This window comes from Pteropus alecto, unplaced genomic scaffold, assembly GCF_000325575.1.
Source record: "Pteropus alecto unplaced genomic scaffold, ASM32557v1 scaffold171, whole genome shotgun sequence".
NCBI lineage: Eukaryota > Metazoa > Chordata > Mammalia > Chiroptera > Pteropodidae > Pteropus > Pteropus alecto.
Window position 1 is genome coordinate 5014955 of NW_006431925.1, and position 17706 is coordinate 5032660.

At 36.2% G+C, this 17706-nt stretch overlaps 2 protein-coding genes and 2 pseudogenes across 3 annotated transcripts in view; 1 reads left to right on the top strand and 3 right to left on the bottom strand.

Annotated features, from left to right (window-relative positions):
• The window catches only part of STRN3 (striatin 3), a 77569-nt gene extending 77138 nt beyond the window's left edge, over positions 1 to 431 (bottom strand). The window contains exon 1 of the mRNA XM_015585522.2: positions 338 to 431. The gene's annotated coding sequence lies outside the window, so the exon portion shown is untranslated. The remainder of the gene's footprint in view (positions 1 to 337) is intronic.
• AP4S1 (adaptor related protein complex 4 subunit sigma 1) overlaps positions 1 to 17706 on the top strand; it is a 39188-nt gene that overhangs the window by 1248 nt on the left and 20234 nt on the right. Inside the window, exon 1 of one of the 2 annotated variants that reach the window (XM_015585524.2) lies at positions 308 to 425. The exons of the other annotated variant lie outside the window; for it this stretch is intronic. The gene's annotated coding sequence lies outside the window, so the exon portion shown is untranslated. Of the gene's footprint in view, positions 1 to 307; positions 426 to 17706 lie in introns of those variants that run through there. 2 annotated transcript variants of the gene reach the window in all.
• Positions 5251 to 10836, bottom strand: LOC107195310 (annotated as a pseudogene).
• On the bottom strand, positions 10217 to 10335 carry LOC112475591 (annotated as a pseudogene).

Genomic DNA, 17706 nt, shown 5'->3' on the forward strand with positions numbered 1-17706 from the left:
ATTCCTGCCGAGAGCAGGGAGCTGCCGGCCGCCGCCATTACAGTCCCTCCTCCATCTGCCCGTCTCACTCACACTTTAGGAAAAGGGGGGCCGCGGCGGGAGGGGGAAAAGGGGGCAGCGTTGGGAAGGGGATAGACGTAGCCCGCCGCTCCCGCGCAGCATGCTGGGTAGAGAACGCCTTTGCCGCCGCACGCCCAGTGGCCAAATAGAGTCGGGCCTCACCCTACGCAGGCGCACTGAGGGCGCCGTCAGGGTTGCCGTTAGAGGCGGGGAAGGAGCTCTGGCCCCGCCCCTAGGCCCGCCCCCAGATTTGCTCCGGGTGTCGAGAGGATCGTACCGGACAGTGGCCCTTGATTCCAACTTTTGGAAGCGATTTGGTCTCTGGCTTCCCAATAATCAGTTCTCTCCGCTCTGTCAGCCCCGAGGTACCGTTCCCCACTCAAGGGTCTCAGCGATGTGCTTGCCGGTGAAGCTAGGTTTTAACCTGGCTGGTCGCCCTGGCCGGCCGCGGCCGGTCCCAGATTCCTGACATTCTTTTGCATTCCATGCGTGTTTCAGGCAGTCCCAGAGGGTCGGGCCTCTCTGCCTGTCACTCGCTCTTTTTCTGGTTCTTAGCACCGGTCAGTTCCTGGGGCTTTGGGGACGTTCTCTTTGGGCAAATAGACCAGATCTTTCCAGGCGTAATGAATGATTCCCCGTCTACGTTTCGAGCGCGGACTTTGATCCCGGTTCTGTGGTCCCGGTCGTCCGTCGCAACTTGTTCCACTTTGGCTCCCCTCTCCTTATTCCGGGATGAATTGTGTTTGGGAGGAAAGCAGGGGAGATTGTTTTCCGGGCTTTTTGTTTCCTTAAGGAGAGGGAATGAAAAAGTTTAGATCTTTAGATGGTGGATAGAGAGAGAAAGATAACTTTGGAGAATGATTAGACTAACAGTTTGGTGTTTTAGAAGTGAATGCGCTTACCAGTATTGTCATTCATACCAGAATCTTTTGATGGAAATAACAAAATGAAAGCTTCGTGAATACAACTTAGAATCTTAGATGAATGGCTAAAGATGTTTTCTTGGGTCATTAAATGTTGTTTGAGTGACTACAATACACACATAAAAGACAAGGTTAATCTTTTACGTACCAGAATTTGTGTTTTTATGTGCTTAGTTTCCCGGAAACATCCTTAAGGAACTAGTTCCTAAGAGTTAAGATAGATAAAATTTAGTAAAGCTAATAACCATTTGGTTGAAAAATAGGACGAAAATAATATTCAACAACGTAATAAGGAAAAGAGGTTTAGTAATTACAGCTATGCAGGAAAATTGCATATTAAATGGATTACATTTAAAACTTTTTTTCTTCTCTACTAAAAAATTTCACTGTGGAATATATATGACCACTCAGGGTGTAATTTCAAAGAGATAAAGTAGTATATCATTCTATCATATCTGCTTTACTGTTACCAAATTTTAATGGAAAGCAGATTAGACTTGTTACCCAGGCTGCATGTTTTATTTATATAGGAAATAAGGTCTTAGGTCACAGTATTATTAACAACGATTTCTCCATATTTTAAAGAACTATTTCTCCATATTATTAAAGAGCTGTATCTCCATTTTATAGCGACCAACATACAATCTGCTTATTCAAATCTGTTCCTTTTCGAGGGGGCCCCAACATAAAATTGAGAAATCCCATGCTCCCTCCAGACCTATATACAACAAGAAACATTTGTGAGAGGGTGTGTGGTTGACCTCCATGATATTGGCATCAAAAGAAGCAGAACAGACACTTATATACCTCAAGATCAAGTAAAGACTGGATTTTTAATCTTTTTTTTCCTCCCCATTCATCTTCAAAAAATAAAAGAAAACTCTTGCTTCTCTATTATCTATCTTATTAAGTGGCACTACATCCAAACCTGAGGCCTGGCTGTCATTCTAGTACCTTTCACTCAGCCCCCCACATCCAATCTCTTTCACAGTAACATCTTTCATATCTAGTCCATTATCTTCATTCATGTCTAGTTTAAGCCTTCCCACCTCTATTCTTCCCCCATCTCTCACTACCACTGATGCCAGAGTGATCTTCAAAAGGCAATTCTGATCCCGTCATTCCCTTAAAATATTTTAGTGATCACCAGATTTAGAATAATGCCCCAATTTTTCATAGCATATAAAGGTTCTTCAAATTCTAGATTCTCCCTATTGCCTAATCTACCATCACACCATCATGGCACCCCATTCTTCTCTCTAGCCAAACCGAACTGGTTTGGGTTCCTCAAGTGCATAATGATGTTTCGTTTCATAGGAATTTAATACATACTGTGCTCTATTGCCTTTTCTCACCTTCTTTCTTTGAAATTCAGCTCAAGTATTACTTCCTTCAAGAAGCTTTCCAAATCCCTAAATTATTTACAGACCCTCATCTTAATAGTATCACATGCTTATCTCCTAAAACCCATTACATTGTATTTAAATTGTTTATATACTGGTCAGTGACACTCATACTAATCACTGTGAAAGCAAGACCTGCACATAACAGGTACTACAAATCTTCGCTTCACTCATTTATTTTTAAAAAATTTTTTGATTGGCTACTACTTTTCAGATATTCTGCTAGTCCATACTGATCCACTGTGAACCAAGCAGACATAAACTCTGCCCTCACAGACTTTCCAGTCTACTTTTAGGCAAATTACTTACAGAAACCACCCTGGCTTCCTCAATATCTGTCCAGATCTGTCTGAAAACTGTCTCTTTTAAAATTTCAAGTGTGCTCTCTATGTGAATACCAATTGAACATGTCTACATTTACTTTAACCATGGTTTTATTAATGTCAATTAATGGCCATGTTCCTTGGACATGTCATTTATCTGCAAGATTGCCTCCCTGAGGGACAGAGGACCCATGCCCCTCTTGCTTGCAGCTGTACCTCCAGTGTTTGAGTCAGTGAGATTCCCAATAAATGTTTGATGAATAACTTCAATTTGGACTAATATAAATATTTTTCTTTCACTTAAACCATTTTTTGTTTTTGCTACCATTATACCAGTTATCTCTTAAGGTTCAATGACCAGAACTGCCATGAGTATTAAAAGTAAAAGACACCAAGATTTTCTCCATTGAGAGGATTATTTTTCATTGTTGACATTGGGCTTTGTGTCCATGACTCCTGAGAACAATCTGCAATGAGCTTCTAGGATCTTGGCTTCTGCAGATTATGAGCTTCCTCAGACCCTATTATCACCTACAACTCACCTAACTGGAACTCCCTCCCTAAACTGTGGCTGAGTCATTTCCTCTTTTCAATCTCATCTTTGAAACTTCCTATTTATTCTCTCCTTTCATCAGGCTATTCACCCTTCCTCCACACCCATTGATTCTTAGTTTCAATATAATACTGATGATCTTAAGGAATGCCTATTTATATTTTTCTTTATATCAGTTTAGGATTTTAGGGTGTTTTTTTCTTTCCCATTATCTAATCTTTGACACTTATGTGCTTATTCTGTCTGATCAAAAAGGAACTTGTCATATATCATGTACATACATTATGTCAGCAAAGGTATGGTAAGGAATTCCAGGCTTTTCAATAAGTTCAGAGCAGTTAACACTCAGATGCCTTCTTCCCAATTATTATATCTGATGTACAGAGTTTTGACTCTGCCTTTGAGAACTATATGGTGCCCTGTAATTACTCACCTGAACGTCCAGTTTTAGACTTTGCTGACATTCTTCTAACAAAGAACTCAAACCGGTTCACAAATCCTAGTAATCTTTTTGCAGCATCTGAAAAAGTTGTGACAAAAATTCTTATCTTCACAGGGAAGAGAAAAAGCTGAGATAAAAGTTCTGGGTCACTTCCACAGTCCCTTAGTAGAAGAAGAAGCAGTTTCCACTCTTACATCACTGAGTGTGTATGTGTTTCTGGAAACAAAAGTTAGTATCCCTTCACTATTCTGCCTCCTACTGTCCTGTCAATGGGCTCAGTATTGCTCTCTCTGGTTCCCAAATTGTGTGCACTTTTCATTTTTTACTTTTTTTAAAATTTATTTTTAATTATAGTTGGCACACAATATTATATTAGTTTCAGGTGTACAACATAGTGGTTAGACTTTTATATATGTTACACAGTAATCACCAAGTCATTTGCACTTTAAGAAGCCTTTTTAGGTAGTTTTGAGGTGATTCAGTCACTTAGGTAAATTATGTAGTATTTACATTTATAAATCTAGAGAACAAATGAATATTAGAGCCCAGAGGAAGATCTTTGAGAAGAGTTGGCATGTGTTCAAAAACCAAAGAAACAAACTGTATAATGTAGATGGAACAGAAAAGGAGGAGGAGGCAGCTTTGACTTGCTCCATGGTTTGACCTGCCAAATGAGATCAGCTATCTACTTCTCATTACAGTAGTTGCCCGTAGCTAAGAAAATTGTAGAAATACATTGCAGGGCACTTGAACTATTCAAATAACGTTTTGTGTAGTAAAGAAAAGAAAAAGGATCTTCACAGATTATAGACAAATAGGCACCAAAACCTTTAGGAAACTCAGCATTATATGCAAAATTCTAGTCCAAGTTCATTCCTGAATTGTCTCCTGGGTAATATGAGTCAGAAAGCAGTAGGCTGTGATACTATTATATAATAGCTAACTCATAGAGATGTCAAAATTGAAGGAAATAAAACAAAGAATTCCCTGGAGCTGAGTCCCTCCTGGACATTGGCTAAAAGTGAACAACTAAGTATATAAACATGAGAACCAAATGACTGGAAAATGTGACTGAATGGGAAATTGCCAAAGCTTTCCTAGGTAATAATTTAACAATCTTGGAAATGTGATTTGTTTCCTGTAGGAGCAGCAGGGGAGAATGTTCAAAGAATGATACCAGACATGAATACCTTCCTGGGAAATCTCTGCTACAGATAGTGTTCTCTTTGGAGAATGTTTTAAATTTTGCAAGAATTTACAAAAACTTTTTTTTTATAATAACATTTTTAAACAGTGATAACCTTAAGTTTTGTCCTTCTTTTAATAGACTAACCTAAAGTACATGGCAAATACTCTACAAAAAAAGATAGAAGAATTTTTTAAAGCGTTTTAAAGTAACTCCTGTTGCCTTTGCTCTTTTTGTTTTATTGGTTTTAATATAGTAATCAGATATTTTAAATTACATTGTACATAGACTTCTTAAGACTTTATTTTGAAAACTTTTAGTCATGCTAAAACAAGTCTAATGAACTACTATTATCAACAATTATCAAGATTTTGCCATTCTTATCTATGGTACTTTTTTTCAGTGAGGATTTTTTTTGACTGTTAAAAAAGTATATTTAACAAAAAGTTTGATATGAAAACGTATGCAGCCCATTTTTACATCATAGTAAAACGGGCCCTTTGAAGAGAGGACATGTGGAAGCAATTGATTTCTCTGGTGAACACAGCCTTTGTTTATACTCATTCCAAGGCTTCTAACATGATGATACTATTTCTTCGTACTGCCACCATTCCAATATTGTTCTGGGCCCACTAGTTGCTGTCTCCACACATTGACCTATCATAAGATTCATAAAGGGATCAAATCCCTGAAATATTCCTTGGACACGTCTGTCACCATTTAATTTCAATCGATAACTTCTTGTCCAAAAATTTTTCAACTCAGAAGGGTGAGCTTTGCTCCTAGCATCTATTCTACAAGTTCAGTGACACCTTGAAACAGAATTTATGGCCTCCCTCACACTGGCAGGCCCCAGGGATGTTTTTAAGTAAATCCCAGACATCATATGATATTGGTAAATGCTTCTCTAAGTATCTTTAACAGATTAGGACCTTAAAAAAATACCACAATACCATTATCATACCTACAAAATTAATGTAATTTCTTAATACAGTCTAATACCTAGTCCATATTCAGTTTCCTCTGATTAGCTCAAAAATGGTTTGTTTTTTTTTTAAAGTTGATGATTTCAAATCAGGATCCAAAAAAATCTACATATTTCCTTTAGCTGATATGTCTTTAGTTCTTTTTTTTTGGTTTGCCTTCCCTATACTCTTCATCGTCATGCCATTTATTGTTGAAGAACAAGGTTATCTATCTTGAAGAATTTCCCACATTTGGCTGATTCCATTTACTGGTATTACTTAGCATATTCCTTTCTCCTCCATATTTTCTATAAACTAGAGTTAGCTGTAGAGGCTAGGTTCAATTCAGGTTATAAGTTTTTTGGCAAAACTACTTCATTGGGAATGTAATGTACTTCCTGTTGTATCACACCAGGCAGCACATAATGTCTAGTTATCTCAGTTTTAGTAACGTACTAAACTTGATCACTCTGATCTAGCTATTGTCAGCCTTAGCTGCTAGCCAGCTGTCTTTTAACGCATATGTTGTGTTCTGCCCTCAACAGTTTCTCTGTAGCACAGGGTCTGTCCTTCTATAAAAGAGGTTCCATTGGGTGTTTCCAGGCCTTCACGACCAGAATAGGACCTTTTCTTACACTCATTGGCAAAAGGGACTCTGCCAGCCCTCCTCTCAGTTCCCACCATGGTTCTTAGATTCAATATGAGGTTCTTACTTCAAGGGGTGGGGGAGGGCTTCCTTTGGATCATAACTTGGTGATTTCTGGGTTCCTTGACCCTTATAATTTCACTTTTTTGAACCTTCACTTTTGCCAGCACAGCTGTGATCATCCACTTCTCGTTGCTAAGGGTAGTTTGATTCAACCCGTTAGTGTTCTAGAGTTCCAGGGGATGTTTTTTACCTACTTTTTGGTAAAGATTTGGTAGAATTTTTTTTTTTTCTGTCCTAGTTGCTCTCACTCTTTTTATAAGGGGATCCAGGGAGATCCCAAAACTACTTTATTGCCACTTTAATGCTCCCTTGGCATTTAAAGTTTAAATCACCTGCTAATTAACCTAAAGTTATTTATTATAGCCTTGCTATTAAAATACTTTTATTTGATCACTATTAAAGTAATTGTGACATTTTTGCTAATTCAGAGATTGTGAGATATATAAATGAATGTAAATTTAAGTATGAATATCCTCTGAGCAACAGTTGGGCAGGCTCTTGTCTGACATCTTTAATCTTCCATTTACAATTTCAACAGGGACTATAACATTGCTACACTTTATTGTGAAATTGAGAAAAGCAAAAAGGCTCCTGGGCAAAGGGCAGCCAAACAGGCCATCTGAAAAACTCTGCATTTACCGACATTTGATCTGAACGAGAATGATACCAAATTCAGATACGGGTATGCTTTATTCATTGGAGGTAGAGAGCAAGGTTAGCTGAGCTCACTAGGAGAGCAATCAGACATAAGAATTTTGGAAGTTTAAGTCCAATCACAAATATGGTATGGTAAATGTAGTATGAGCTTTACTGTCCTAAATTTTTACGTTATCTAATTGAGCCACTTCTCAGGCATTGTAGGCTCCATATTGATATCAACTAAAACTAAATCATTTGTTAGAACTGCACCTTTTCTGATACACTCCAGGGTCAAGATTGAAACCACCAGAATATCCATATTAGCCAGTAAACGCTTGTGTGTAGAGTTTCAGAGCTAGGTTGACACCAATGAATGGAGAGTTGGAAATTGTGCATCCATGTTATTACAGCCATCACTGAATTGCTAGAGTCTTTTTTTTTTTTTAAGTTTATTGGGGTAACATTGGTTAATACAATCGTATAATTTTGGGGCATACATTATAATTTGACATCTATACATTCTATTATGTGATTACCACCCAGAGTCCAGTTTCCTTCAGCTACCATATATTTGATCTCCTTTACCCATTTCACCCTCCCCCAAGCCCTCTATAATTTGACCCCCTTTACCCCATCTAACTCTTCCCTCTTCCCCCACCCCCTACCCTCTGGTAACCACTAGTCTATTGTCCATGTCCCTGAGTCTCTGTCCTGTTCATTTGTTGCTTTTAGGTTTATATCCTACATATAAGTGATATCATGTGATTTTCAACTTTTTCTGTCTGGCTTATTTCGCTTAGCGTGATTATCTCGAGGTCCATCCAGGTTGTCGCAAATGGCAGTATTTCATCTCTTCTTATGGCTAATATTCTATTGTATATATGTACCACAGCTTCTTTAACCAATCATCTATCATAGGACACTTCAGTTGCTTCCATATCCTGGTCACTGTGAATAGTGCTGCTAAGAACATCGGTGTGCAAATATCTTTTTGGATATGGGTTTTCAAGTCTTTGGGGTAAATACCCAGTAGAGGGATTGCTGGATCATATGGTAGATCAATTCTTAGTTTTTTGAGGAACCTCCATACTATTTTCCATAGTGGCTGTACCAATTTGCAGTCCCATCAGCAGTGTATGAGTGTTCCTTTTTCTCCGCATCCTCTCCAATATTTGTTATTACTTGTTCTGTTGATTATAGATATTCTAACAGGTATGAGATGGTATCTCATTGTGGTTTTGATTTGCGTTTCCCTAATAGCTAACAATGTTGAGCATCTTTTAATATATTTATTGGCCAATTGTATGTCCTCTAGGGAGAAGTGTCTGTTCAGGTCTTCTGCCCATTTTTTGATCAGATCGTTTGTTTTTTTTGTTGTTGTTATTGAGTCGTATGAGTGCTTTGTATTGAATTACTGGAGTTTTGAGGCAAACCTGGAGATAAAGATCAGTGAGTGAGAGCACAGATGCTGTAGCAAGCCTAACAGTAATTGGGTCTTTCCTCCACCATTTTACTGAGTGACATTTGGCAAGTAACTAAGTTTTCACATCTGTAAAATGAGGGATAAAAACAGTCTCTAGTAGAGCTATTGTGAAGAGCTATTGTAGCAAGCCTAACAGTAATTGGGTCTTTCCTCCACCATTTTACTGAGTGACATTTGGCAAGTAACTAAGTTTTCACATCTGTAAAATGAGGGATAAAAACAGCCTCTTGTAGAGCTATTGTGAAGATTAAATGAGTGTAGGTAAAGTATTCAACACAGTGCCTGACTGTTTAGTAAGCACTGTGTAAATGTTTTCTACTGTTATCTTTCTTCATGAGTTGGTTTGTTAAGTCATATTCACACATCATATTGTAAAGAGTCAATAATGCCTTTCAGGTTATAGCAGTGGAGATCTTTGATGAGCACTATCAAACATCGGGAGCATTAATTAATCATTTGAATTAGAGATAGTAGTGGCCATGTCATTAACAAAAAAGATAGATCCTGTTAGGTAAGTAAACGAATCCCGAAATTGAAGTTTAACACAGTAATTATGTTTCATTGCTTCTTTTAGAGTCATGATCTGCAAAAATAATTTATTATTGTAGCTATAATTTTCTAAGTGATATCTTCAGAATTCAAAAATATTAATGTAGCTTTTAATAGTACTTGATTTTAACTAAGGACACACTAATTAGGAAGATTTTTTTTTTAATTAGGAAGATCTTAAGTAATACCTTTAATGCTTAGCTTTAGTTTTATAGTATTGTTTTCTTGTATGTTTTTTAGGAAAAAAATTCACATGGTAACTAATTTTTTTCCCCAGGTAATATGAACAGTAATATGAAGTAAATGACTTTATAATGTTGAAACAAATTAATTGCAGATAAATTACTGGTTATTTTACAGAAATATTTTCCATAATTCCATTGTTGCACTTAAATTCCATTTATAGTCAACTTCTCAGAAATCTATTTTATGTAAAGTGAGATTTCTCTGCATCGCAGTAAGGTTTTGTTAGTTTTTTATTCATATGACACAAAACTATAGGAGACATCAGCAAATCAAATTTTAATTTTAAATTCCTTTAGTTTGATTTGAAAATTTTAAATCTGTAACATTGTACTTGACCCTATAAGAGCACTTACATGCTTGTCATTTGAATGCTAATGCAATGCTATTAGATCACTACTCTTGAGAAGGGAAAATGTATAAGAAAAGTCTATCTTTGTATGTCTTTCACAGTTTTCACAAGAAATTAGATATCCAACAAGAATTAACAAAATTAAGAAATACAGAAATTTATCAGAATCCAAAGCATCTGGTTTGAAATACATGTTTCTAATTTCAGAGGAGATTTGATTCACCATTTTATAGGAATGGGAAGTAATATGTAGTGATCCTAGTTTCCTTCTGGAGGATCCCAGCCAGGAGACCTCTAGATCTCTGGTCCCCTCTGCTTTTTCTCTAAAATTAAGATATTGGACATCTTTTTAATCCAAAAATTCAATGAAGATTTTTTTTTTTTAACGCCTACAGCACCTGGTATTCCCAGGTGGTCTCCCATCCAAGTACTAACCAAGCCTGACCCTGCTTAGCTTCCGAAGTCAGACGAGATTGGGCATTTTCAGGGTGGCATGGCTGTAGACTACAATGAAGATTTTTTTAATAATTAAGCTCGAATATTTAATTCGTGTGGCTAATTTTAACTGAACAATGTAGAATAAGATTGCCCATACAGGGGTGTTTCTTCACTATTTCTAACCTATGTCCAATTTGTGTCAAATTAAAAATTTAGTTTTTGATTTTAAATTTTAAAATAAATTACCCTCAACACTAAAACCAAATAAAAGTAAGATGATTTTAGAAGAAGAAATTTGATTTTGATTTTGAAAGATACATATCAATATCTCCATTGTGTGTGGTAATGAGAAGGTTGAGTCCAATTACTTGCCCTAGAGCAGCTTTTCTATCCTGAGGAGAGTGGAGGGTAAGATATCAACAGTGGCGGCAGACTCAAGTGAACTCCAGCCATCAACTGTTTGTATCTTTAAACTGTGCACACCTCCCACCACCACCAGATCTAGTAGTCAGTACCTTGCTGGCAAATAACTGGTGGAGAGTCTATTCTCAATCCCTCCATCCGCCATTCCACACACAGACAGATGACTAATGAATAAAAATAAAACAAGTACTTTCAAACTGACAATGTAATGGTCTATTTATAGTATATAAATTCCTCATCCTCAGTTTTTGAAGTATGACTTTTCTTCCCCCTGCCTTAATCATATTGCTGTAAAGACCTTAAAAATTCTTCCATTCACCCCCCTAATTTAGGGTAGGAAGTTTGATACTTGAACACCTCCAAAAATACAATAGCTATCCTTTTCAGTGAAACCTCTAATGTGTGTCTGCTTTATATACATTTTAAAGTTACAAATAACCATACTTATTTGGATTTATATTGTTTTGGAACAGAGTTTGATGAGACTTTTTCATTAATTAACCTAAGTGGCTTTAGATCAGGATCTGAGAGTCACATGAATGAAGCTTTAGAAATTTTTTCAGATATACTGTTAGAAAAATGGTAGGCCATACATACTATTAAGGTTTATTCTCAAAGTGTTTTCCTAATTTTTCTGTAGAACTGATAGCTTCAGGATTTCTCCAAATCCTGAATTTGATTGGAACTTAAGATTTCAAAGTGTTTTAGCTGTTTTAAAACTATTTGAGTTAAAAAAAAAAAAGCAGCATACATATAATGTGTTTAATGCCAAATCAAATGTGGTTGAAATATTTCTTGAGTGACCTAGGGATTTAACAGAAAGTAAAAGTGTTAGCTGAAGCTACTGAAAATATATTCTGAATCATAAACGAGAGATTTACAGAGAGAAATGGGGGGCAAGGTGGAGAAGAATGGTTGGGAAGAAAAACAGAACAGGTGGCAGGTTTCTTGAAGTCAAATTTCAGTAGTCCTGAACTGCAGTAGGAGGAATCTGTTAGGAAGACTATCTAGCCCTTTATCTCTTTTAGTCCTCACAGAAAGTCTGTGAAGCAGCTGTCATTATTCCCAGTTGACAGATGAGAAAACTGAATCATTGTAAATCAATTCAGTAAATTCCAAGCCAAGAAACAAAGTGTTTTAGTTCATAAAAAAAAGAAATCTCATCCCCATTTCCCCTCATACCTTCCTCTCCTGGCCTTAGGCGACCACTGATATATTTTCTACTTATAGATTTGCCTTTTCTAGATATTTCATTATAGTGGAATTATACAATAGGTGGTATTTTACATTTGGCTTCTTTCACTTAACATGTTTTTAAGATTCATCCGTTTTTGTAACATGTAGCAATATTCTGTTCGCTTTTATTGCTGAATTGTTTTCCATTGTATGTAGGTATGCCATATTTTGTTTCTCTGTTTCATTAGGTGATGGACATTTAGGCTGTTGCCACTTTTTGGCTATTATGAATAATGCTTCTATGAACATTCATGTACAAGTCTTTTTTGTGGATATATGTTTTCATTTACCTTGAGTATATAGTTAGAAGTAGAATTGCTGGATAATATGGTAAATTTGTGTTTAAGTTATGAAGAAACTGCCTAATAGTTTTCCAAAGTAGCTGTAACATTTACATTCCCACCAGTGTCTATGTTGGGGTTCCAGTGTCTCCACAGCCTATAACTCTGCCCTATTGATTATAGCTATTTAAGTAGGTGTGAGGTGGTATCTTCTTGTGGTTTTCATTTGCCTTCTCCTAAGGATTAATGGTGTTGAACATCTTCGCATGTGCTTATTATGTTCAAATGCGTTTTTAGATCCATTGTCCATTTTTCAATTGTGCTCCTTATATCTTCCTGTTAAGAGTTGTAATCCAGTACTATATTATTTATTCAAATCATTCCAGCTTGGTTATTTGAGCTCTTCCTAATTGTCTGGTCTAGCTATCTATTTCTTTTTTTTAACAGCTTTATTATGATATAATTCACATACCCATACAATTCACCCATTTGAAGTGTACTTTTATGTATTCACATATCTGTGCAACAGTCACCAGAACTGCAGACCTCTTAGACCTCACCCTTTGAACCCCCATACCCCGCAACCCTTAATTTACTTTCTGTAGATTTGTTTATTTTCTGGATATTTTATATAAATGGAATCATATAATATGTCATCCTTACGACCAGCTTCTTTCACTTAGCTTAATGTTTTCAAGATTCATCTGTCTGGTCTCTTTTCTTTTTTTCTTTTTTCTTTTTGTTGTTGTTGTTGTTGTTTATTGTTGTTTTTTGTATGATTTCTGTCTGGTCTCTTTAATCTTTAACTATTTGGATATTCCTTCTACATAGTTGTAATCCATGTGAGTATAGAATTTGGTGTTCTGATTTTGTCACTTAACAGTATTTTATCTACATTTTCCCATCCTTCTGCATAGTCTGCATGTTTATTTAATGGTTAAAAACATCAAGTTAGTGCATATTTTAAATTATACTTTTAGGATCGATACTCAGGACTGAAATGCTAGAGTTATAAAGTAGAACTGTTTTCATGATTTTTGTTGCATTCTACCAGATTACAGTGTAGAAATTTGTTAACAATTTAAGGGACCACTAACTATATATATAGCTCACATATCTATTGCCTTATAACCTTATCAGCATTTTTTTCTAATTTAATATGCATGAAGGGAGAAAATTAAAGAAGACAGTGCTAAATGTTTTACAAGAATTACATCATTTACCTCATTTAATGTTTGCCACCAGTTTTTGAGGTAGCTATTACTCCCAGGAGACATTGTGAGGACTGGGTGTCAAAGAGGTTACAACCGGAGGGCAAATACCAAAGGTCAAGCCCTGGAAGATTGCAGAAATCTAAACCAGGTCATTAAGAATCAAGGGCAGAGAAAGAATGGGAGCCAAGGCACTGGATCAAGGGGACAAAAACTCAAGAAAGCCTAAACTAGATTGGCTAAATAAGAGGTCATTTTGATGAATTTCCAAACATCTCTTTAGTGCTCTTTTATAGGATCCAGTCAGGGCTTTGTGAGAGGACCAGGTTCATTTAGAGGTACCAGAAGAGAATAGATGCTAGGCTGGCCTCTTGACATTTTAGAGTTCATCAATCACATTTATGTTTAAAAAATAAAGCTGTTACACATACATGCATATTTACATGTAAATGTATAGAGGTCTAGAAGGATACTCACTAAACTTAAAAACATTGGTTATATCTTTAGGCAGGAGTTGGGGTACCAGGGTACTTTTTATGTCTGCATTATTTCAATATTTATGTGATTTTTTTAAAAGGAAAATTATTGCTAAAAACTCTCATTCATTATTTCATTCATTCAACAAACATGTATTGGATACTCACTATACATTGGGCACTGTGCAAAATCTAACGTTAAGATATAGACCCTACCCACAATTCATTTTTTTAGTATAGTATTTTGCAAACTTTGGGTCACAGCCCTTTAATGTGTTCTGAGATTAAAAATCAGTGGGTCATATTGGATTATAACCCAAAGTATAAAATAAAATATCCATGAGTCCATACTGATGTAAATAAATAGGTAAATGGATAGAATAGACAAATCTCCTGTGCAATAGAATTCCAAATAATTTATATAGATACTCCAAGGAGATGGAACATAACTCCTCACCCCTTAAACACTGGCTACACAAAATGACTTCTTTCCAAAGAGCACATTATGGAAAGCGGAGGGAATAACTTCACAGTAGAAAAACCTGACAAGAATGACCTCAACCAGGTGACCAAGGTCACTATCAGTGATAGATCATATTGGTAGTAGTTGCCCTTGATTTGAAGTGATGGAAATGGTACATTACCTCTATGGTCTTCCTCCTAAAACGCATAACCCCAGTCTAATCATGAGAAAAACATCAGACAAATACCAGCAGAGGGACATTTTATAAAATACCAGACCAATATTTTCCAAAACTCTGAATATCATCAAAGCAAGGAAAGCATGAGAAACTGTCACAGCCAAGAGAATTCTGGGACATGAAGATAAAATATAATGTAACCTAGATGGGATCCTGGAACAGAAAAAGGACATCAGGTAAAAATTAAGGAAATCTGAAAAATTATAAACTTCAGTAATAATAATATACCAATATCGGTTCATTAATTGTAACAAATGTACTATACTAACGTAAGATGTTTATAATAGGGGAACCTGAGTGTGGGTATATGGGAACTTTCTGTACAAGTATCTTTGCAATTTTTTTTCTGGAAATCTAAAAGTGTTCTAAAACATAATATCTATGAATTTAATAATATCACTGGATCACAGCTATCATTTTTCTCAACATTTTATTATGACGATTTTCAAATATACTGCAAAATCGAAAGAATTTCACAGTGAATTCCATGTACTCACCACTTATATTCTACCATTAACATTTTCTAGACCTACTTTATCAGATAGCTAACCATCTATCTCTATCCATCTATTAATTTATCTTAGTTTTGAGTGCATTTCAAAGTAAATTATAGATATCAATACACTTCCCCCAAATACTTCAACATGTATATCATTAACTAGAGTAGCTAGAGTATTAGTTACTTTTTATGTAAACTTTACATAAGATAAACGCGTGAATCTTAAATGTACGTTTACCAAATTTTGAAAAATCCATATATCTGTGTAACCCAAACCCCTCACAACTTCAGTTTTTACAAAATGAAATGGTAAAGAAAATACTAGAGTGCGATATACATAATATGGGTAAGCATTGCTTTGTGAACTTTTGTTTCAGATATATATGTAACTGTATACGGTGTCACAGTGTGAAATATCCCTCTTACTGTCACAATAAAAAAGTGAAAATCACTGGTCTGGTAGGGGAGCTCAGTGTGTAATCAAATAATAATTACATAGGGTAACGGGTTTTGTAATATATAGTGATGGGTTCAAAGAAAGGATAGCCAGATGTTTGTGGTTAGAAAGCAGGGATTGGGATAGGCAGGAAGGCTTCACTGAGGAAAAGGTGCTATATCATCTTAATGACATTGGCCAACATTTACATAGCACTATGTGCCAACTGCTGAGCACACTTCCAAGAATGTTACATATACTTGCTCCTCTAATCCTCACAACCCAGGTGGTAAGTACTATTATTATTCCCACCTCACCTTAAACTGAGTATGGAAAAACATGCCCCGGATCACGGATCACGGATCACGGATCACGAAGCTAATTAGTAGAACCAAACAGTCAAGCTCCAGTTCATGCTTCTGACTATTATACTGTATGAGTACCATACATTTTCTTGGTGGAAATTTGCTTTTTAACTTGGGGAATTTTATTTCGATCATTTCTATGTGCAAAAAAAAAAAAAATGTTTTTGTCTAATATTACCTTAGAGAGGGCAAGGGAGAATGAGGGAATGTGTGTGTGTTACAATTCTGGGGTATCTAGAAAGCATCTGAAGCTATAAGGGATATTAGTCATCATCAAATACCACTTTCATTTCTAGAAATTTTACTCTACTGTTTCATTCAATGAATTGTTTGGTATTTTTCAAATTAATTATTCAGTGGCATTAGAAAAGAGAAAATTGACTTTACATTCCCAAAGCTATCTGATGTTGAGTTTATTAAACTTAAATGATCATTTAATGACCCCAACACAGTGAGGCAATGAGGCAATGTGATAAATTAAAGACAATAATGTATTATGAGTCAGGAGACCCGAATTCAAGACTTCACTCTACATCTCAGATTATCAGTTTCCCATTTGCAAAATACAGGGAGTGCACATCAGGGATGACAGATATAACGTGCATATGTTGCCACACCCTGCTTCCTAACCCATGACTGACATTAGTGATCATTCATGTCATTTTTTTATTCTGAACCTGAAAACAACTCGAGAATCTTTCCCAACACAGTGCTCAAAGCAACAAGTACAGTTAGTCACAGTTGGCACCTAAGTCGAAATCTATTTATCATGTTTGGATATGACAACCTGTAAAGACTCTTTCAGTTCTAATTCCCAGAAATACACCATCAGAAATTGGAAAACTGTGCCCAATTGATAATGTACTTCAGTCTATCCAGGTTGTCTTTTCTCTAGGCATTAAGTTTACATCACATTGAGTTCCAGAGGCACTAATCTGTTCCTGACCTACTGTGAATCTACCACCCTCCCTAGCCTTGGCTTTTGGGCATCCTAGCACTCTTTGTGTAATGCTTTCCCCCGCAAAATTTTATTTTCCTTCCTAGGTTTTTCATCACATTCACACAAGCTCTTGAGTGTGGAATCTAACTTTCTGGCAATCAAAACATCTTCCCCAGCCTAGTGTGTTGTTGAATACAGAGTTTTATAAACAGAGGCAGTTCATACCTGCTCCCTGACCACTCCCAGCACTTGTCTAAGCATATTCCTTCTTATTGCCCTACCTCAGTTTCATAATTATTTGATCTCCCTCCTCCCTGATGATTAATAAGCAGGATAGGTGCTTAAAGCATTCATCTTCAGTTCTCAAACATATATTTGTCTGAGTCTCTGCATCGTATATTTTGGCCTTGTCTATTTTATAATAGAAATAATTTATAGTTGTGGTTGTCCATTTTATTACCACTGTGTAATTGTACAGTTATAAATTGTGTAAGTGTTTGTGAACATGCAAAAAATGTTGTATTCAAGTCTTTCGATGCCTTCAGCTACTATTTTCAAGACTTGCATCCTAATGAGTATCAATTCAACATGTTCTTGTTTGTCATCCTTGCTCTTGAAGTCATTGGGAAGGAATGCTGTGCTTTTAAGGTGGAAACCAATTTGATCCCTTGGTGTAACATTGCAGTTGGATCATTTTACATCTCATTTTACCACTTACTGCAACCAGGACATTTAAAGGCATAGGCTTGACCACGGGTTCCTTTGAGTCAATATTTTTTCTTTTACCTGGCAGTTGGAATCCAGGGTATAAGATTGTAATTTCTAACTTTCATAAAGATGGTTTTAAAATAACTCTGTTGAAAGGGAATA